Here is a 23,685-nt window from a genome sequence, read left to right as displayed (position 1 = left end):
CCCAGTGTCTAGGGAGTTCGGACCGTTTCAGCACCACAGTGATGTCCTTAAGTGCTGCCCAGTGTCTAGGGAGTTCGGACCGTTTCAGCACCACAGTGATGTCCTTAAGTGTTGCCCAGTGTCTAGGGAGTTCGGACCGTTTCAGCACCACAGTGATGTCCTTAAGTGTTGCCCAGTGTCTAGGGAGTTCGGACCGTTTCAGCACCACAGTGATGTCCTTAAGTGTTGCCCAGTGTCTAGGGAGTTCGGACCGTTTCAGCACCACAGTGATGTCCTTAAGTGCTGCCCAGTGTCTAGGGAGTTCGGACCGTTTCAGCACCACAGTGATGTCCTTAAGTGTTGCCCAGTGTCTAGGGAGTTCGGACCGTTTCAGCACCACAGTGATGTCCTTAAGTGCTGCCCAGTGTCTAGGGAGTTCGGACCGTTTCAGCACCACAGTGATGTCCTTAAGTGCTGCCCAGTGTCTAGGGAGTTCGGACCGTTTCAGCACCACAGTGATGTCCTTAAGTGTTGCCCAGTGTCTAGGGAGTTCGGACCGTTTCAGCACCACAGTGATGTCCTTAAGTGCTGCCCAGTGTCTAGGGAGTTCGGACCGTTTCAGCACCACAGTGATGTCCTTAAGTGCTGCCCAGTGTCTAGGGAGTTCGGACCGTTTCAGCACCACAGTGATGTCCTTAAGTGTTGCCCAGTGTCTAGGGAGTTCGGACCGTTTCAGCACCACAGTGATGTCCTTAAGTGCTGCCCAGTGTCTAGGGAGTTCGGACCGTTTCAGCACCACAGTGATGTCCTTAAGTGTTGCCCAGTGTCTAGGGAGTTCGGACCGTTTCAGCACCACAGTGATGTCCTTAAGTGCTGCCCAGTGTCTAGGGAGTTCGGACCGTTTCAGCACCACAGTGATGTCCTTAAGTGTTGCCCAGTGTCTAGGGAGTTCGGACCGTTTCAGCACCACAGTGATGTCCTTAAGTGCTGCCCAGTGTCTAGGGAGTTCGGACCGTTTCAGCACCACAGTGATGTCCTTAAGTGCTGCCCAGTGTCTAGGGAGTTCGGACCGTTTCAGCACCACAGTGATGTCCTTAAGTGCTGCCCAGTGTCTAGGGAGTTCGGACCGTTTCAGCACCACAGTGATGTCCTTAAGTGCTGCCCAGTGTCTAGGGAGTTCGGACCGTTTCAGCACCACAGTGATGTCCTTAAGTGTTGCCCAGTGTCTAGGGAGTTCGGACCGTTTCAGCACCACAGTGATGTCCTTAAGTGTTGCCCAGTGTCTAGGGAGTTCGGACCGTTTCAGCACCACAGTGATGTCCTTAAGTGCTGCCCAGTGTCTAGGGAGTTCGGACCGTTTCAGCACCACAGTGATGTCCTTAAGTGCTGCCCAGTGTCTAGGGAGTTCGGACCGTTTCAGCACCACAGTGATGTCCTTAAGTGTTGCCCAGTGTCTAGGGAGTTCGGACCGTTTCAGCACCACAGTGATGTCCTTAAGTGCTGCCCAGTGTCTAGGGAGTTCGGACCGTTTCAGCACCACAGTGATGTCCTTAAGTGTTGCCCAGTGTCTAGGGAGTTCGGACCGTTTCAGCACCACAGTGATGTCCTTAAGTGCTGCCCAGTGTCTAGGGAGTTCGGACCGTTTCAGCACCACAGTGATGTCCTTAAGTGCTGCCCAGTGTCTAGGGAGTTCGGACCGTTTCAGCACCACAGTGATGTCCTTAAGTGTTGCCCAGTGTCTAGGGAGTTCGGACCGTTTCAGCACCACAGTGATGTCCTTAAGTGCTGCCCAGTGTCTAGGGAGTTCGGACCGTTTCAGCACCACAGCACTGTCCACACTGCTCTCACAGACTCACACCCACACCTGAGAACAATTGATCTAAATCAAATCATGACCATGATCAAATCCACTACTAACTCTAATGGGGTATGATGTAGAAGTCCTCCTTTACAGTCATCAATGGAAATCTTAAACAGATCAACCGACCAAGGCTGGAATTCAAATCAAATCAAATCAAATTGTATTTGTCAAATGCGCCGAATACAACAGGTGTAGACCTTACAGTGAAATGCTTACTTACAAGCCCTTAACCAACAATGCAGTTAAAAATACCAACAAAAAAAATAAATAAATAAAAGTAACAAATAATTAAGGAGCAGCAGTAAAATAACAATAGCGAGGCAATATACAGGGGGTACCAGTACAGAGTCAATGTGCAGGGGCACTGGTTAGTCGAGGTAATATGTACACGTAGGTAGAGTTATTAAAGTGACTATGCATAGATAATAACAGAGAGTAGCAGCGCATAAAAGAGGGGGGCAATGCAAATAATCTAGGTAGCCATTTGATTAGCTGTTCAGGAGTCTTATGGCTTGGGGGTAGAAGCTGTTTAGAAGCCTCTTGGACCAAGACTTGGCGCTCCGGTACCGCTTACCATGCAGTAGCAGAAAGATCAGTCTATGACTAAGGTGGCTGGGGTCTTTGCCAATTTTTAGGGCCTTCCTCTAACACCGAGGTCCTGGATGGCAGGAAGCTTGGCACCAGTGATGTACTGGGCCGTACGCACTACCCTCTGTAGTGCCTTACGGTCGGAGGCCAAGCAATTGCCATACCATGCAGTGATGTAACCCATCAGGTTGCTCTCGATGGTGCAGCTGTAGAACCTTTTGAGGATCTGTGGACCCATGCCAAATCTTTTCAGTCTCCTGAGGGGGAATAGGTTTTGTCGTGCTCTCTTCACGACTGAAATAAAAGCCATATTACAACATATGTGTTGTGATAATTGTGTTGTGTGCTTTATAACCTGTTAGTTCATATGCCTTGCAACCTTGATATAAAGGCCTAAGACCGAGACAATAAGAAATTCAACCACACCTTTGTTTCATCACAAAACCGGAGAGCAACCTCTGTCCGGTGAAGTCCACAAAGCATATTGCATGTAACAAACTGTTACATGACCTACAGAATGATTTAATGTTTCTGACATTTTTGGACTACTAAACAATTTAGAACTACGGAGACTTACTGCAAGTCACAAAGAAAACAGGAGCTGCATCCACTATTCCAACATCATTTCAACTTCAACATTTCAACATCATCAAATCACCTCTGCTAAGTCTAAAACAGTGAAAACTAAAATATACCAAAAACAATTTAGGCTAAATATAATGTGGCTGTCCATGGTTCTGATTTGTGTGTGTGTATGTGTGTGTGTGTGTGTGTGCTCGTTTGTGCAAAGTAGAAAAACATGTTGACTCACCCTACTTGTAGAGAAATACCAATGCCTTCGTCCTCTCTTTCATGTTTGCCATGCCCTGATCAGTTTCACCTGTCTTGTGCTTGTCTCTACCCCCCACCTGGTGTCTCCTATTTTTCCCCATTATTCCTTGTGTATTAATACCTGCGTTTTCTCTTTGTCTGTTGCCAGTTTGTCTTGTCAGGTCTTACCAGCGTGTTTTCCCGTTTTCCTGTTTCTCAAGTTTTTGTTTCCTAGTTTTCCCGGTTCTGACCCTGAGCCTGCCTGGCGTCTGTACCTGCCTGACTCTGATCTGATTACGAACCTTTGCCTGTCCTCGACCTGCCCTTTGTCTGACCCTGTGTTATAATAAATTATCTGAGAACTGTGCTATCCGCCTCCTGTGTCTGCATCTGTGTCATATCCTGAGTCGTGAAAGTACGAACCATGACTGACCCAGCAGACACAGACCAGCTCCACAACGCTGTCTCCCTGCAAGGAGCCACCATTGGAAGACATGAGGAGCTACTTCAGAACCTTATGCAGGCACTCCATTCCTTGGAGGAACGTCATGACCATTTGTTCAACTCATTACTGGAGCAAGCCACAACGGAAACCTCCCGGGCGCTCAGTAACCTTGCTACTAGCGAAGCTTCTCCCCAGTCTATCCTGGCTCCCCGAGAACTCTGCTTACCTCCCCCGGAACGCTATGCTGGAGATCCTGGAACCTGCCGGGTGTTTCTCTCCCAGTGCGCCCTCATCTTTGAGCTAAAGCCCTCTTCGTTCCCTTCGGATCGGTCAAAGATAGCATATTTTATAACGCTGATGTCTGGAAGGGCGCTCGCTTGGGCTACAGCGGTGTGGGATCAACAATCCACCGTTTGCCTTAGTCTGGAGGATTTCGTGGTGGAGGTAATGAAGGTGTTCGATTCCCCTGTGTCTGGGAGAGAGGCGGCATGGAAGCTTCTTCGTATGCGTCAAGACTCCCACAGTGTGGCAGACTACGTGGTAGACTTTCGCACGCTGGCCTGCCGAGAGTGCCTGGAACCCGGAGTCTCTGTTCGACACCTTCCTTCATGGATTATCGGAGGAAATCAAAGATGAACTCGCAGCCCGGGAGTTACCCAGGGACCTTGACTCCCTCATAGCCTTGACAATAAGGATCGATGGGCGCCTGCGGGAACGCAGGAGGGAGAGGAGGTCTGTTCTCAGCCTCAATCGCTCGTCCACGGTTTCACCCTCACCTCCGAAGAACCTCGGAAGTCCCCGACGCCTGCATTCCTGAGAGAATTCGAAATCACCCGAGCCGCTTCGAGGATCATCTGGGACTGCCGGCTCATCTCCTCCTGAGCCCATGCAACTGGGCAGGGCTAGATTGTCTCCTAGTGAACGTTTACGCAGGCTGAGCTCCAACAGTTGCTTGTATTGTGGTACTACAAGACATTACATTTCCACCTGTCCAGTAAAAAGATCAGGCTCATCAGTAGGTACGGGTACACTGGTGGGTCATACAGGGATTCTCCAAACTCCTATTACTCGTACTCCTCTCTACACTATCCTGCTGTGAGGTGACTGGTCTAAATCTCTCCGGGTGCTCATTGACTCTGGGGCTGACGAGAGCTTCATGGACACTAGCCTGGTATCTCAGCTGGGTATCTTTACTCAACCCCTCTCCATTCCCATGGACACCAGAGCTTTGGTTGAACGCTCCATTGGCAGGGCCACTCTCAGTACGGTTCCCATTAACCTGTGAGTGTCGGGTAACCACAGTGAGTCGGTAGAGTTTCTACCAATTGAATCTCCTCATGCACCTGTGGTTTTGGGATTTTCATGGCTCCAGAGGCACAACCCCCTGATCGACTGGGTTACTCGTCCTAAACTGCCACGCACATTGCCTTAAGGCAGCGCAGCCTGCCCTGGGACGTCCTTCTGCGGGCTTGAGTAAAGCCTCGGATCTCTCCTCCGTACCCGCGGAGCACAAGGACCTCCGGGAGGTTTTCAACAAGGCTCGCACCACATCCCTTCCTCCGCATCAACCCTACCATTGCTCTATTGACCTTCTCCCGGGCACCACACCACCTTGAGGGTGGCTTTATCCCCTGTCTGGCCAGGACCATGGAGGTATACATTGAGGACTCTCTAGCTGCCGGGAACATGCGGCCTTCAGCCTCATGCATCTTCGCCCATGTATCGACTACCGGGGCCTCAATGACATCACTGTTAAGAATCGTTACCTGCTACCTCTCCTCGGCTTTCGAGCCTCTCCAGGGGGGTGACCATCTTTTCGAAGTTGGACCTTCGGAACGCCTACCACCTGGTTCGGATACGGAAAGGAGACGAGTGGAAGACAGCCAGCCTTCAACACAACACGGCTAGCGGACACTATGAGTGTCCGGTTATGCCATTTGGTCTGACCAACGCTCCCGCAGTGTTCCAGGCCCTTGTCCAATCAAATCAAACTTTATTTGTCACATGCGCCAAATACAACAAGTGTAGACCTTACCGTGAAATGCTTACTTACAAGCCCTTAACCAACGGTGCAGTTCAAGAAGAGTTAAGAAAATAGTTACCAAATAAACTAAAGTAAATTAAAAAATAAATAAATAACACAATAACATAACAATAATGAGACTATATACAGGGGGTACCGGTACCGAGTCAGTGTGCGGGGGTACAGGTTAGTTGAGGTAATTTGTACATGTAGGTAGGGGTGAAGTGACAATGCATAGATAATAAACAGTGAGTAGCAGCAGTGTACAAAACAAATGGATGGGGGGGGGGGGGTCAATGTGATAGTCCGGTGGCCATTTGATTAATTGTTCAGCAGTCTTATGGCTTGGGGGTAGATGCTATTAAGGAGCCTTTTGGTCCTAGACTTGGAGAAAACAGTCTATGACTTGGGTGACTGGAGTCTCTAGACAATTTTATGGGCTTGTGCAGTCCTCTTACATCGCCTATTATATAGGTCCTGGTCCAGGAAGCTTGGCCTCAGTGATGTGCTGGACCGTACGCACTACCCTCTGTAGCGCCTTATGGTCAGATGCCAGGCGATGATGCAACTGGTCAGGATGCTCTCAATGGTGCAGCTGTAGAACCTTTTGAGGATCTGGGGACCCATGACAAATCTTTTCAGTCTCCTGAGGGGGAAAATGTTTTGTCGTGCCCTCTTCACGACTGTCTTGGTGTGTTTGGACCATGATAGTTCGTTGATGATGTGGACACCAAGGAACTTGAAACTCTCGACCCGCTCAACTACAGCCCCGTTGATGTTAATGGAGACCTGTTTGGCCCGCCTTTTCCGGTAGTCCACGATCAGCTCCTTTGTCTTGCTCACATTGAGGGAGAGGTTGTTGTCCTGGCATCACACTGCAGGTTCTCTGACCTCCTCCCTATAGCGTGTCTCATTGTTGTCGGTGATCAGGCCTACCACGGTTGTGTCGTCAGAAAACGTAATAATAGTGTTGGAGTCGTGTTTGGCCACGCAGTCATGGGTGAACAGGGAGTACAGGAGGGGACTAAGTACACACCCCTGAGGGGCCCCGGTGTTGAGGATCAGAGTGGCAGACGTGTTGTTGCCTACCCTTACCACCTGGGGGCGGCCCGTCAGGAAGTCCAGGATCCAGTTGCAGAGGGAGGTGTTTAGTCCCAGGGTCCTTAGCTTAGTGATGAGCTTCGTGGGCACTATGGTGTTGAACGCTGAGCTGTAGTCAATTATCAGCATTCTCTCATAGGTGTTCCTTTTGTCCAGGTGGGAAAGGGCAGTGTGGAGTGCGATTGAGATTGCGTCATCTGTGGATCTGTTGGGGCGGTATGTGAATTGGAGTGGGTCTAGGGTATCTGGGAGGATGCTGTTGATGTGAGCCATGACCAGCCTTTCAAAGCACTTCATGGCTACCGACATGAGTGCTACGGGGCGGTAATCATTTAGACAGGTTACCTTCGCTTCCTTGGGCACAGGGACTATGGTGGTCAGCTTGAAACATGTAGGGATTACAGACTCAGTCAGGGAGAGGTTGAAAATGTCAGTTGCCAGTTGGTCCGCGCATGCTTTGAGTGCACGTCCTGGTAATCCATCTGGCACCGCGGCTTTGTGAATGTTAACCTGTTTAAAGGTCTTGCTCACATCGGCTACCGAGAGCGTTTTCACACAGTCATCCAGAACAGCTGGTGTTCTCGTGCATGCTTCAGTGTTGCTTGCGTCGAAGCGAGCATAAAAGACATTTAGCTCATCTGGTAGGCTCGCGTCACTGGGCAGCTCACATCTGGCTTTCCCTTTCAAGTCCGTAATAGTTTTCAAGCTCCGTGACGTGCTCTGTGACATGTTGAACTGGTTTGTGTTTGTCTTGATGACATCCTTGTCTTTTCCCGGTCAGCTCAAGAGTATGTTTTAGCTAGCTAGCCACCGGAGGACAACAACACAACAAGATGCAACAATTCAAATTGTTTCTATCGCTGATGTATTTTGTCTGCGATAGGAGTGAAACCAAACCCAAACGGGCTTCCCTTGAAACTTTTTTTGGTGCGCCAGGACCATTCACAGTTGAACTAACTCAGTTTAGCGCAACGCTGATTTGCTATTATTTTCTACTTTTTTTAATCAAGGAGGGTCAAATGCTCGCTGGCTTCCCATGCATTCAATGCTACGGGCGGCAACAACGTCGTACTCTTTATGACCAGAAAGCATCAGATAGAGAGACAGAGGGCTGCTGTTTTGCTCGCTCGGATGCTTTCTTCAGTGAAATACACTCAGCTTCTTGCGAATTGAAGGAAAATTATGAAAACACAGAGAGATGAAAGATAAATAATTTTTGGGGGTACATTTTGTGGGGAAGCCTAGCTTCTTTTGGCATCGATAAATACACGCCACTGCCCAAGACCAATGGCCAGGCCACTTGAATCAGGTTTTATTGGGCAGCAGAACCACAGACCACTTAGCTGTGACCACTTAGTTGTTAATGAATTGAGGGAGTTTAAATCCCGGGTGCTCCCGGGTGGCGCAGTGGTCTAGGGCACTGCATCGCAGTGCTAGCTGCGCCACCAGAGTCTCTGGGTTCGCGCCCAGGCTGGGCTGGGTTCGCGCCCAGGCTCTGTCGCAGCCGGCCGCAACCGGGAGGTCCGTGGGGCGACGTACAATTGGCATAGCGTCGTCCGGGTTAGGGAGGGTTTGGCCGGTAGGGATATCCCTGTCTCAGTATGTAAAATGTAATGAAATGTAAAAAATGTAATAAAATGTATGCACTCTACTGTAAGTCGCTCTGGATAAGAGCGTCTGCTAAATGACTAAAATGTAAAAATGTAAATCAGAAGGTTATCTGTTATCTTTGGGGGCGGCAGGTAGCCTAGTGGTTAGAGCGTTGGGCCAGTAACCGAAAGGTCAAATCTCCGAGTTGACAAGGTAAAAATCTGTCATTCTGCCCTTGAACAAGGCAGTTAACCCACTCTTCCTCGGCCGTCATTGTAAATAAGAATTTGTTCTTAACTGACTTGCCTTGTTAAATAAAGGTTAAATAAAATAAAATCTGTAACACATTCGCCTAAAAAGATCTACGTACAGTACATCGGATTGCATCCATTGCTCTACTAAACTCAGCAAAAAAAGAAACATCCCTTTTTCAGGACCCTGTCTTTCAAAGATAATTCGTAAAAATCCAAATAACTTCACAGATCTTCATTGTAAAGGGTTTAAACAGTGTTTCCCATGCTTGTTCAATGAATCATAAATAATTAATGAACATGCACCTGTGGAACGGTCGTTAAGACACTAACAGCTTACAGACGGTAGGCAATTAAGGTCACAGTTATGAAAACTTAGAACACTGAAGAGGCTTTTCTACCGACTCTGAAAAACACCAAAAGAAAGATGCCCAGGGTCCCTCCTCATCTGTGTGAACGTGCCTTAGACATGCTGCAAGGAGGCATGAGGACTGCAGATGTGGCCAGGGCAATAAATTGCAATGTCCGTACTGTGAGACGCCTAAAACAGCGCTACAGGGAGACAGGCCGGACAGCTGATCGTCCTCGCAGTGGCAGATCACGTGTAACAACACCTGCACAGGATTGGTACATCTGAACATCACACCTGCGGGACAGGTACAGCATGGCAACAACAACTGCCCGAGTTACACCAAGAACGCACAATCCCTCCATCAGTGCTCAGACTGTCCGCAATAGGCTGAGAGAGGCTGGACTGAGGGCTTGTAGGCCTGTTGTAAGGCAGGTCCTCACCAGACATCACCGGCAACAACGTTGCCTATGGGCACAAACCCGTCGCTGGACCAGACAGGACTGGCAAAAAGTGCTCTTTACTGACGAGTTGCGGTTTTGTCTCACCGTAGGTGATTGTCGGATTCGTGTTTATCGTCGAAGGAATGAGCGTTACACCGAGGCCTGTACTCTGGAGTGGGATCGATTTGGAGGTGGAGGATCCGTCATGGTCTAGGGCGGTGTGTCACAGCATCATCGGACTGAGCTTGTCGTCATTGCAGGCAATCTCAACGCTGTGCATTACAGGGAAGACATCCTCCCCCCTCATGTGGTACCCTTCCTGCAGGCTCATCCTGACATGACCCTCCAGCATGACAATGCCACCAGCCATACTGCTCATTCTGTGCGTGATTTCCTGCAAGACAAGAATGTCAGTGTTCTGCCATGGCCAGTGAAGAGCCCGGTACTCAATCCCATTGAGCACGTCTGGGACCTGTTGGATCGGAGAGTGAGGGCTAGGGCCATTCCCCCCAGAAATGTCCGGGAACTTGCAGGTTCCTTGGTGGAAGAGTGGGGTAACATCTCACAGCAAGAACTGGCAAATCTGGTGCAGTCCATGAGGAGGAGATGCACTGCAGTACTTAATGCAGATGGTGGCCACACCAGATACTGACTGTTACTTTTGATTTTGACCACCCCTTTGTACAGGGACACATTATTACATTATTACATTATTACATTTATTGTTAGTCACATGTCTGTGGAACTTGTTCAGTTTATGTCTCAGTTGTTGAATTTTGTTCTGTTCATACAAAATATTTACACATGTTAAGTTTGCTGAAAATAAATGCAGTTGACAGTGAGAGGACGTTTCTTTTTTTGCTGAGTTTACATGACTGCTTTGCAGAGGTGAAAGTAGGGTGGAACAGACTGACATAGGGTACTGTTTAAAAGGAGTGATCTGACATTCTCACAAAAGGTCTAATCCACCCCCTTTTCATCAGAATTGTTCTAACTAAAACAATAAAGCTGCATAATAGGGCCCTACATCTTTTTTTCTAGAGCAAGTCTTTACATATTTTACATCTAGCTAAGGAGTTTTGTGCTTGAAGGATTTTTTTGAATAGGTTTGATTATGTGCCCTAGCTTCTTAGTTAGCTAGCTGGCTAGTTGGCTAATGTTAGCCTGTTAACTGAGCAAGGCAGTCACACACACTCCAGATGAAACGAATGGGGTAGTAAGTGCAGCACAATGCACACAATACTAAATGCTTTACCAAGCTAGCTACCTGGCCACTGTAGCTACTAACATTATAATTCAATCAAAATGGACTGGTTTCCATGAAGCAGATACCAGTACGTGGCTGCCGAGTGTCAAGGCAGTGTCTTTACTTTACCTAGCTAGCACAACAGCTAGCTAGCAAATCATGCTAACCATTTAGCTAATGTAACCCCACTACTGTGCCCCTACTGTAACTGAGCGTTGTAGGATGTAAAACAGAGGTGACCACATACAGTTGAAGTCGGAAGTTTACATACACTTAGGTTGGAGTCATTAAAACTCGTTTTTCAACCACTCCACACATTTATTGTTAACAAACTATAGTTTTGGCAAGTTGGTTAGGACATCTACTTTGTGCATGACACAAGTACATTTTCCAACAATTGTTTACAGACAGATTATTTCACTGTATCACAATTCCAGTGGGTCAGAAGTTTACATACACTAAATTGACTGTGCCTTTAAACAGCTTGGAAAATTCCAGAAAATTATGTCATGGCTGTAGAAGTTTCTGATAGGCTAATTTACATCATTTGAGTCAATTGGAGGTGTAGCTGTGGATGTATTTCAAGGCCTACCTTCAAACTCAGTGCCTCTTTGCTTGACATCATGGGAAAATCAAAAGAAATCAGCCAAGACCTCAGAAATAAAATTGTAGACCTCCACAAGTTTGGTTCATCCTTCGGAGCAATTTCCAAACACCTGAAGGTACCACGTTCATCTGTACAAACAATAGTACGCAAGTATAAACACCATGGGACCACGCAGCCGTCATACCGCTCAGGAAAGAGACGCGTTCTGTCTCCTAGAGATTAACGTATTTTGGTGTGAAAAGTACAAATCAGTCCCAGAAGAGCAGCAAAGGACCTTGTGAAGATGCTGGAGGAAACAGGTACAAAAGTATCTATATCCACAGTAAAACAAGTCCTATATCGACATAATCTGAAAGGCCGCTCAGCAAGGAAGAAGCCACTGCTCCAAAACCACCATAAAAAAGCCAGAGTACGGTTTGCAACTGCACATGGGGACAAAGATCGTACTTTTTGGAGAAATGTCCTCTGGTCTGATGAAACAAAAATAGAACTGTTTGGCCATAATGACCTTTTATGTTTGGAGGAAAAGGGGGAGGCTTGCAAGCCGAAGAACACCATCCCAACTGTGAAGCACGGGGATGGCAGCATCATGTTGTGGGGGTGCTTTGCTGCAGGAGGGACTGGTGCACTTCACAAAATAGATGGCATCATGAGGAAGCAAAATTATGTGGATATATTGAAGCAACATCTCAAGACGTCAGTCAGGAAGTTAAAGCTTGGTCGCAAATGGGTCTTCCAAAAGGACAATGACACACAGCATACTTCCAAAGTTGTGGCAAAATGGCTTAAGGACAACAAAGTCAAGGTATTAGAGTGGCCATCACAAAGCCGTGACCTCAATCCTATAGAAAATTTGTGGGCAGAACTGAAAAAGCATGTGCGAACAAGGAGGCCTACAAACCTGACTCAGTTACACCAGCTCTGTCAGGAGGAATGGGCCAAAATTTACCCAACTTATTGTGGGAAGCTTGTGGAAGGCTACCCAAAACGTTTGACCCAAGTTAAACAATTTAATGGCAATTCTACCAAATATTAATTGAGTGTATGTAAACTTTTGACCCACTGGGAATATGATGAAATAAATAAAAGTTTAAATAAAGTATTCCCTCTACTATTATTCTGACATTTCACATTCTTAAAATAAAGTGGTGATCATAACTGACCTAAGACAGGGAATTTTTACTGGGATTAAATGTCAGGAATTTTGAAAAACTGAGTTTAAATGTATTTGGCTAAGGTGTATGCAAACTTCCGACTTCAACTGTATACTCAAAAATAACCAAATTAAGGAAATTGGCATACATGATCTTGTATTAGGAAAACATATCATATTTGGACAGTACAAATTACCTTTGGGCTTAATTCAGTATATACAGAAATAAAACTATTTAGAATGGAATCAAATGCAAGGCATATAACTCTTAATAAACCCAAAGTGTATGTTGTAAAACACTACAACTCAGAAACAAAAGCAATCAGTATGGGATCATGCAGAAGAAATAGAATTCATAAAGTCATAGTAAACTCAGTAATTCACCATCAGAAAAAACAAACATTCAATGAAGTCAAACCGGTTGCAAGCTTGAAAAACCTGGGGTACCCCTTATTACTATTGAGAGCTCTGAAATGTAAAGAGTATCTTACTACGTTGCAGGCCTGGGCTTCGTTACTCAATGGTGAACAAGAACAAGAGTGGTCCTTGCTCTTCTCTGTGTCTGTGCGTGGGTGTGTGTGAGTTCTGGGAGTGGGAGTAACACATGCATGTGATAGCGGTCCATATTCAGTGCAGGGGTGGGAAACAGAGGGCTAGCTTTGCTAGTTAGCCAGAAGACATTTCATCACAAGACCTAAACTACTCTGACACACAGTACTCACGATACAACTGTCTCACTAGCTACTCTGAACTAGGGCTGTTGCGATGACCGTATTACCGCCACACCGGCGGTCACGAGTCATGAAGGCAGTCAAATTCCACGTGACCGTTTAGTCATAGTAATTAGGCTTCTCCAAGCTCTGATGCTGCTGCTGGTCATTAGTAGACTACCAAACTTGCTAACTGCCTGGTACTCAGCATTCTATTGTCCCTGTAATCAATCTGACATCAATGCAAATGTGTTCAAAAATCGAATCAAACACTTTATGAGAGCCCATGAGCTCATGTTGTACAACATTTCTATAGGCTATGCAATTGCGCAAGAAAACAGTGATGGCCTCTATTAAAAAGAGGAGGATCCCATCAGCGTTCTATAGGCATGGCATACTATATGTATTTCTCAACTTTCCTAATATAAAGCACATTGTTTATCTTTACAACAGGAGTATAGCCTACTTGGCTGGCATGAAAATGAGCCACCGGAAAACCATCCTCCATTCGCATTTGAAGTGCATAGATGACATGTATTTTTTCCCGCTACCCCTGTTTTGATACAGGTGCATGATAATGATCCATTCTAAATCAAAACAAATTTCACACATATATTATTTAGTATATGTAAAAACAAGATTAAATCATGAATAGTCTGATGAGTGACAATTTTAGCCTATCACTTGTGAATTATATATTATGACTTGTGAATGATGCCTTTTTTTTGCGCCTTTTTTAAATTATAGTTGTACACCTCATGTAGCCTAGCCCATAGGCCTATACAGCGCATTCGGAAGTTTTCAGACCCCTTGACTTTTTCCACATTTTGTTACGTTACAGCCATATTCTAAAATGTATTAAATAGTTTTTTCCCCTCATCAAATCTACACACAACACACCATGATGACAAAGCAAAAACAGGTTTCTAGAAAATTTTGCAAACGTATTAAAAATAAAACATAGAAATATCACATTTTCATAAGTATTCAGACCCTTTTCTCAGTACTTTGTTGAAGCACCTTTGGCAGCGATTACAGACTTGAGTCTTATTGGGTATGACACTACAAGCTTGGCACACCTGTATTTGGGGAGTTTCTCCCATTCTTCTCTGCAGATCCTCTCAAGCTCTGTCAGTTTGGATGAAGAGTGCCGCTGCACAGCTATTTTCAGGTCTCTCCAGAGACATCTCCAGCGTTCCGGAGGCTCCGGAACGCCGACCGTCGGCTATGGCACCGTCGCCAGAGGCTTTGGACCGCAGACCATCGCCGGAGGTTCCGGACCGTAGACCGTCTCAGGAGGTCCCGGACTATAGACCGTCTCAGGAGGTTCCGGACTGTAGACCGTCTCAGGAGGTTCCGGACTGTGGACTGTCGCCGGAAGCTCTGGACTGGAAACTGTCGCCGGAAGCTCTGGACTGTGGAGGCGCACTTGAGGCCTGATGCGTGGTGCCGGCACTGGTGGTACCAGGCTGATGACACGCACCTCAGGGCGACTGCGGGGAGGAGGCGCAGGACGTACTGGACTGTGGAGGTGCACTGGATGCCTGATGCGTGGGACCGGTACCGGTGGCACCGGGCTGATGACACGCACCTCAGGGCGACTGCGGGGAGGAGGCGCAGGACGTACTGGACTGTGGAGGCGCACTGGAGGCCTGATGCATGGGACCGGTACAGGTGGCACCGGGCTGATGACACGCACATCAGGGCGAGTGCGGAGAGGAGGCACAGGACGCACTGAACTGTAGAGGCGCACTGGAGATCTAGAGCGCAGAGCTGGCACAACCCTTCCTGACTGGATGCTCACTCCAGCCCGGCAAGTGCGGGAAGCTAGCACAGGACGCACTGGGCTGTTAAGGCGCACTGGGGATACCGTGCGTAGAGCTGGCGCAGGATATCCTGGGCCGAAGAGACGCACCGGAGGCCAGGATCGCTGAGCCGGCACAGTCCGTCCTGGCTGAATGCCCAATCTAGCACGGCAACTGCGGGGAGCTGGAACAGAGCACACCGGGCTATGAATGCGTACTGGAGACACCGTGCGCATCACCGCATAACACGGTGCCTGACCGGTCACACGCTCCCCACGGTAAGCACGGGGAGTTGGCTCAGGTCTAAACCTTGACTCCGCCAATCGCCCCGTGTGCCCCCCCCAAAAAAATGTTTGGGGCTGCCTCTCGTGCTTGCTCCGTTGAGCTATCTCCTCGTATCGTCGCTGTTTCGCTTTCTCTGCCTCGATCTCCTCCTTAGGACGGCGATACTCTCCGGCCTGCGTCCAGGGTCCTTTTCCATCCAGGATCTCCTCCCAAGTCCACTCCTCCTGTACACGTTGCTTGGTCCATTTTTGTGGGATCTTCTGTTACGATCGTCGTATGAGTGAGACCAAGGCGCAGCGTGGTATGCGTACATTCTCTTTTAATGAATGAACACTGAACAAAAACAACAAAATCAACGAACGAAATGTGAAGCTATACAAATAGTGCAGACAGGCAACTAAACATAGACAAGATCCCACAAACACAAAAGGGAAATGGCTACCTAAATATAATCCCCAATCAGAGACAACGATAAACAGCTGTCTCTGATTGGGAACCATATCAGGCCAACATAGACATACAAAAACCCTAGATGACCCACCCTAGTCACTATCACGCCCCAACCAACACAGAGAAAAAGCAGCTTACTATGGTCAGGGCGTGACATGTGCTTGGATTTTAACAAAATACAGGAAGGCTATAGGCTCTGCTATAGTTTAACACCATCTGCTCTAATTTGTTTATGAAACATTAAGTCAAGATGATGTAAATGCATATTCCCATGAAACTGATTGAGATCAAATGACTGGCATGCAGATGAAGTTAGTTTGGACGTTTCACCGGTAAAATGTGATAATAATTATTGTTCACGATTGACAGGGATGATGGCCTATTTTGAAATTAGGTTTGCCTAACTTGATGTTTGAGGGTATTAAAAATAGAAAATGTTATTGAAACAATATGTGTGGGCATAGGCAGAGGTTGCAATTGGAAGATTCATTTTATAATGAGATGGGTATTTTAAATGTGGTCACCCTACATGGGGACCCGTGTCTAAAACCAGTAACCTTCCGCCTCACACCTCAGATTCCCTCAGTCAGCCCTGGGTTTCAACTTACAATCTTATATTTACTCCAGTCTAGTGTATGCATGAAACTGTTTCTTTGTGTGTGCATGTTGCTGTATCAGTCAAGGGGTGGGTGTTTTGGGGTGTGTGCCAGGGAAGTGATGATGCATTTCCTAAGGGCTATTACATTCCTTTCAGTCTATCTATGAATCGAGGACAGGTTACTATTTTCTGCATCTCACAGGACCAAAACTACATTCCCTTTTCTCTCTAGCTAAAATGGAACACACTGGGTTAGTTTCCCAGGGTGAGTAACTCATTAAGCGTAATTCAGAATCCACAGACGCAGGGACATTTGAGACCACACAGCCCGACTGCGCACTTCCCCAATATTACCAACCAACGCGGCTCCATTTACGCCTCTATGCAGTTGAATGTGTGGAGAAATTGCTTGAGCAGCGACGAGAATTCGCAAAGTATGAAAGCTAACGGTCCAATATTCTAGAACTCTGCTATGCTTAAGCATACACATTTTGTACTCTGATAGAGTTTTACAAGTAGGCCTAATGGATTTTGGTAAATGGACGATTACAAATAAATTTGTAAAGGCCCAGTCAAATTCAAAAACAATGCTACAACCTTAATCATTATGTTGTACAACGAATTTAGGAATTATTGTTTTATTGCAAATGTGTCTTAGAAATAAAACATCTCTGACCATTTTTTTAAAAGTATAAGGAAAAAAAATTCTGTAAGTAGTTTTGTCATTTGAGTGAAGTATCCCTCTATTCAAAGTGGTATTCAAAGTCGTGGTTGTGACCCCTACTGGGGTTTCGGGGAACTGCAGTAGGGTTGCCAACCCCACCCCGAACCAAAAATTGCAAAAAAAAAAAAAATGTATTGAGTAAATGTATTTATGTTGATAAGAAATTAAAATGCCATGAATTGACGGTTATTTGTTGATGTAAAAATATACATCCCGAAAAATTCTGGCAAAAAAAAAATGGGGTCCCAGTTGAAAAAGTTTGTATACCACTGCTTTAGGACATCCTTATAATAAGTATCCTTCAAATAAAGTGTTAACTAAAATCTAAATATCACACCTAATGAACTGTCCTAAAAGTTTCATAACATAATTCAACACCCTAACTCTAAATTAGGAGTGGTTTTAGTCCTAAAAACAATTGTATCAGGATTCTGAACATCTTTTCTGATACACTAATGAGACACTTTAAGGGTCAAAGTGAACTTCTCAAAGCTAAGCAAACTTGCCAGGAAGTATCTGTGCATTACAACAACAAACGCAGTGATTGGGTTACAGCACATACAGTAATGTTGATGTCTCCAGTCATCTATAAAATCCAGATAATGTCCAAATATTTTGGGGCAAACATATTTGACAATTCGGTTGATGAGCTGAGATCATTATATATTCAAATGAATGTCTACAGAATGACAAAACGTGAAAGAAAAGCTGAGTGAAGTTGCATGTTTGCTCTTTCATGGGTTAAGGAACCAAGCTATTATTTGTCAGTTTACAAATAACAAATGTTCTCCATTCTCAATCAAGTTAAATTGGTAAATGTTTATTCTGTTTTTATTTATTTTATGTGGAGGGGAGTACTCAGACTAAGATTGATATGGACTTTGAGATGATTAATGGTATATTTTATGAACTAAACAAATTAGTTCTTACTGATCAAGGCCTTTTGATTTCCTTATTGTGCTACGAATGAAAGTTTTTTAACATAAGCCTTGAGACTGCATTTACACAGGCAGCCAAATTCTGATATGTTGCCCAATTTTGGCAAAAGACCTGATCTGATTGGTCAAGAGACCAATTAGTGAGATATTTTTTTCTTTAAGTTGTCTCAAACATATATTCATGGTCCTTGTGAGTATGGTTAACCCCTGACTACATCACAGTATTAGGAAGAGCCTTAACATGATTTATACAAGGGCTGTTAATTATGCCTAGGGTGATTAACCAATTAGTCCAGTGACAATAAGATCTCAATATATTTACAACAGGAAATTAATACAAAGCAGATACACAGTTCCGATTAACAGTCCAACATTGTGACTACTAAATTCCAAAGCCATAACACAAACCTGTATCAGCTTGATCCTATGTATATCCATATTTAAGAAATATGAAATGGTTTCATTTGTTTGGGCTATGCAAAACACGAACTAAAATGACCCTCAGCTCATCCGTGTAATACTATGACCCCGTGCTCCAAATATTCTCACCTCAATTCCACGACTTTTCAACGTTGGGCTATTTTGAAATCTAAAAATACACTATGTGTGCAGTGCAGTGGCTGGCGTAGGCTTTAGTAAAACACTCTGAGGCCAACAGCTCCCCCATACAAATGAGAAGTGCACTGTCGAAAGGGTCAGGTTGTGCATTGAAAAAAACACATTTCGTATCAATAATTTAATAATAATGACCGACTTATACACACTATTAGAACATCAAGTACATTTAATGCTCTATAATCATCTCAGAGTATTTCAGGACCAACTAGTCACGCATGCAGTGTTTCCATCAACTGAAATAGTTAAGAAGACATATCATTTAAAAAAAGAAATACTGTAACAATTCAACTACAGTGCATAAACACACAACATTTGGCCACCTCTATCAACAGGAAATCAAATAGTCCAGTTGACAAAGCACCACGATGATTTTATACCTTACGAAATGATACAGCGCGAAACAATCTCGCAACCTGCACTGTACCACTTACTCATTCTCTGTGGGTGATGAGGCAACGAGAGCGAGCGTGATTGTAAGAGCTGTTAAATATCTGGGTATCTTACCTTGCGAAGAGACATAGGACATGGTCCTAAGACATCGGAGTCACCGAGAGCAAGCTCTCAGCACGTTCAATCTCGTCAGTATAGAAATTCCATTAATTAGACAGCTACATAATGATCGCGCAAAGCCTAGGAACCGTTAACTGACAAAATACAACAGCAATGTATAACAATGACTCAGTCCATCTCCTTTGGAAACCATTTCCGACGATTGAGTAAAGGACATAAACATCAATGCATGTAAATTGTAGTCTACATAGAAATAGGGTATGTCACACGAGCCGAAGTGAGTGGGAGAGAGAAGCAAGAAGAGGTGGAGCGTTTGAGCGGTTGCGTGTGCAATGCATTAGGCTACCAAGTGCACGTTATAGGTTATCTTAATCGTTCTCAACCTAATTATCATCAGAACAAAGTCTATGCCCATTGAATTTAGTCCCATTGAATTCAACTATTTTCCGCGTTCTCGTAGAAGCACGCTCATACGCTTGGCACACACACGCACGTTCAAAATAGTGCCCGGGAGCTTGGCGGGTAGTGTCAATGTTTAAAACTATAGACTATTATATTTTCACGTCTTTTTTCTCTCAGTTCCTATTAAAGCGGTAATCAGCGGTTACAATAACAGTAGCAAAGCGGAGTCCCTGCCCGTTTCGGTAAAAAGCTGAGGGACAGGACTGGAGAAATGGATGTAACATACATGCTATCAAAATTACAGTTTAAAACATGTTTTGAGTCTATATAGTGTTTGTTTATATTTACTTTGTTTACAAACATTTGAGTAAAACAAGCTCATATTTTGGGTTTTCATGGGGTATGACACTGGAACTAAGCTCATGATGGATTTAAATAAGTTATATTCTTCACTAATCAATGGGTACATACCATTCATTTCTAAGTAAATGTATGTAGCAACTGCAGATTGTCCCTTTAAGCATGAAGGTAATTTAGGTAATTAAATACCTACTTCATTCATTTAAACTTTTAAAGGATTTAAATAGTTTATAACCTACCAACCACCAGTGAAAGTAGATTGCATGATTTCGGGGAGGGGTTAGAGGCTACTCAACCTCCCCTGTTTCTATGTTTTCCCCTCTCCTAATGTTGTGGTAGGCTACACATTTGTAGATATCCTACACTACAACAACTGTGGGTATGTGAACTGTGCTGCACCATCCTCAAGTCGAATCGAGCTTGTCCACTCTTTCTCCACCGCTCCAAAACACAAATGCACTACAGATCTAACACAGAATGGATGCTAGTTTAAAAGTAACATTATCACGTGATCAAGGAAGTCTGAAGATTCATTTGATTGCATGGTTTTTCAAACCATGGCTGCGTTTCAAACTCATAAAAGACACCCTCGTCCACTTACCCTCACCTTATGCCCTTGGGAGAATCCCCGCGGCCATATTTGTCGTGGTCCAAAAGATTAACCAAGTAAGGGAAGTTTGCAACGTAAGCCCCGCCGAGTTTGCGAGTGTACAATTATTTTCACTTGTGGCCTGAAACACCCCATAATTCAATTTGCGATGATTGTACATCCGCTAAGAAAAGTCTGCCAAAACTTAAAACGTCAACATCAATATGGAGTCAACATACAAGTGTAAGTAAAAACGAATGCAAATAAGTTAGAAATTGTGCTACTAATACACAAACACTTCTCGTAAAAGTTTTTGTTTGGTTAGCTTTTGGAAATTGTAGAAATAAAACATTTTCCTTCTTCAGAAGTTCCAGCTAGGCAGGCTAACGTTAGTTAGCTAATTAATTTGCTAGCTATCACACAGTAGGCGTATATTAATAATAATATAGTTAATATAAGTAGACATGCAATCATAATTGACTGTAGCGCATATAAAGCACCCACAAGCTACCGGTGGCTGAAAACACAATCGTCGCGGGATGAATGAGTGACACATTTCTGGGTAAGGGCGGTCCATTTAAAATTCATTCCTTCCTCCCTCACCCCTTGCTCTGCAAGTGTAAACTCGTCAGACGTCATGATACGACATCAGAAGTTTCCACTTAATTTGAGGGGAGAGGGTGTGTCTGTTAAGTGTTTGTAATGCAGCCCATGTATTGCAAAATATGAGATCCTACTGATTTTACCATTTTTCCGGTGCTTTCTCAGATTCCAAGTTGCTTTCAAACACTGACCTCTACTGGACACCATATTTAGGCCTACAATGGAGGGGCACCTGAATGGTAGCGCAGCAGTTAGAGTCGGGACAATAGAACACTCACAGAAGACAGGGAATGGGGCAAGGCATATTATTTTGAAAATCGTTTTTTTGTGACACCACACTTTCTGCACATTGTTGTTAACAATACATGCATAATCTGAGCAGAATTTCTGTCTTACCTCAAATAGCCACGAAATCCCTAGTTTGAAAGTGACTGTTTTTCTGAAAGCTGTGCTGCACCATTTTCCCTAAATCTTCACCCCATGTTGACCAGCCCGCTAGAAATTTGAGTTCTAGCCAATGAGCTTCAGCTCCTCGCCATTTGAGTGACAGCTAGCAAGATGCAAACACAGCAAAGCGAGAGTGAGAGCAATGGCGTGGTGCACATATCTGCACATATGTGACGTAGTACGCAATTTTAGGAGACCGCTTTTGGCTTGTGAGCAATACTTTCAGAACTACTGGCTAAAACTATACAAAAGTACCAGAGAATCTCCTTAAGCATCCTAAATAAGGCAATCTCAACGCTGTGCGTTATAGGGAAGACATCCTCCTCCCTCATGTGGTACCCTTCCTTTAGGCTCATCCTGACATGACCCTCCAGCATGACAATGCCACCAGCAAAACTGCTCGTTCTGTGTGTGATTTCCTGCAAGACAGGAATGTCAGTGTTCTGCCATGGCCAGCGAAGAGCCCGGATTTCAATCCCATTGAGCACGTCTGGGACCTGTTGGATCGGAGAGTGAGGGCTAGGGCCATTCCCCCCAGAAATGTCCGGGAACTTGCAGGTTCCTTGGTGGAAGAGTGGGGTAACATCTCACAGCAAGAACTGGCAAATCTGGTGCAATCCATGAGGAGGAGATGCACTGCAGTACTTAATGCAGCTGGTGGCCACACCAGATACTGACTGTTACTTTTGATTTTGACCCCCCCTTTGTTCAGGGACACATGATTACATTTCTGTTAGTCACATGTCTGTGGAACCTGTTCAGTTTATGTCTCAGTTGTTGAATTTTGTTCTGTTCATACAAATATTTACACGTTAAGTTTCCTGAAAACGCAGTTCACAGTGAGAGGACGTTTCTTTTTTTGCTGAGTTTATATAGTAATCTAGGGTTGCTACCTAAGCCGTCTGGTCGTAATGTCGATTGGCATTGTTGCCACCCAAGCCGGCTGGTTGTTCATTCTATTGTATTGTTTCCAGCCAAGCCATACTTATTGTATGTCACATTTATCTGTACATCAGCCTGAATGGTGTCAGAGGAAGGCCCTAAAAACTGTCACGGGGGCGACGGGGCTGTAGTAGATCAGGTTGAGAGCTTGAAGTTCCTTGGTGTTCACATCACTAAGAAACTATCATGGTCCAAACACACTAAGACAGTAGTGAAGAGGGCACGACAAAGCCTATTCCCCCTCAGGAGACTGAAAATATTTGGCATGGGTCCTCAGATTCTCAAAAGGTTCTACAGCTGCACCATCGAGAGCATCCTGACTGGTTGCATCACAGCCTGGTATGGCAACTGCTCGGCTTCCGACCGCAAGGCACTACAGAGGGTAGTGCGTACGGCCAAGCTTCCTGCCACACAGGACCTCTCTACCAGGCGGTGTCAGAGGAAGGCCATAAAAATGGTCAAAGACTCCAGCAACCCTAGTCATAGACTGTTTTCTTTGCTACCGCACGGCAAGTTTGGATCCAACAGGACCCTGAACAGCTTCTACTCCCAAGCCATAAGACTGCTAAATAATTAATTAAATAATTTTACCAGATAGCTACCCGGACCATCTGCATTAACCGTTTTTGCACTAATCTTTTTTGACTCATCACATACTGCATGCTACTGCTACTGTTTACTATCAGTCACTTTATTTCTAGTTATCAGATCGTCAAATTTCTTCCAAGTTAGAGCTGCCCTGGTCAACTGTAAGTGCTGTTATGGTCAGTGCTTAATTTGAGCAGGATCCGGCACTTCTCAGATTTGACTTTGTTTGTTCCGGCACCTATTTTCCCGGATCCAGTACCTCTCGCGGCATTTATTAATTGTTTCAGTGTTCGCACTGTAGACATTTTAATAAAATCGATCAGCATTAAATCAAGTTGCCTCCACGTTATTTCCCCCAGAAAGACAATAATGTAAAAGCACGGTGATCCTTTTGTGTAATCATCCTATCCTGCCACACTGATTCCAGACCTGCTCTCTTATTTCTATATAGAGGTTATGGGGAGGGCCGATAGGGTAAGTAACTGATCTTGACACAGGTCTAGGTAGTGGTGGTCTGTTAGTGAAGAGGTCCCTACGTAATCATGTTACAGAACGTATCCTGTTCAAGAACAAGCAAACGTGTAACCCCTGGCTTGTCATGCAGAATTTGAAGTTGGGCTGTATAACATGCAAAAAGGTAGGGAGCTTGGGTCTAGAAACGACTGGAGGG

This window comes from Salvelinus namaycush, chromosome 32 (assembly GCF_016432855.1).
Source record: "Salvelinus namaycush isolate Seneca chromosome 32, SaNama_1.0, whole genome shotgun sequence".
Taxonomy (NCBI): domain Eukaryota; kingdom Metazoa; phylum Chordata; class Actinopteri; order Salmoniformes; family Salmonidae; genus Salvelinus; species Salvelinus namaycush.
This window is presented reverse-complemented; position numbering follows the sequence as displayed.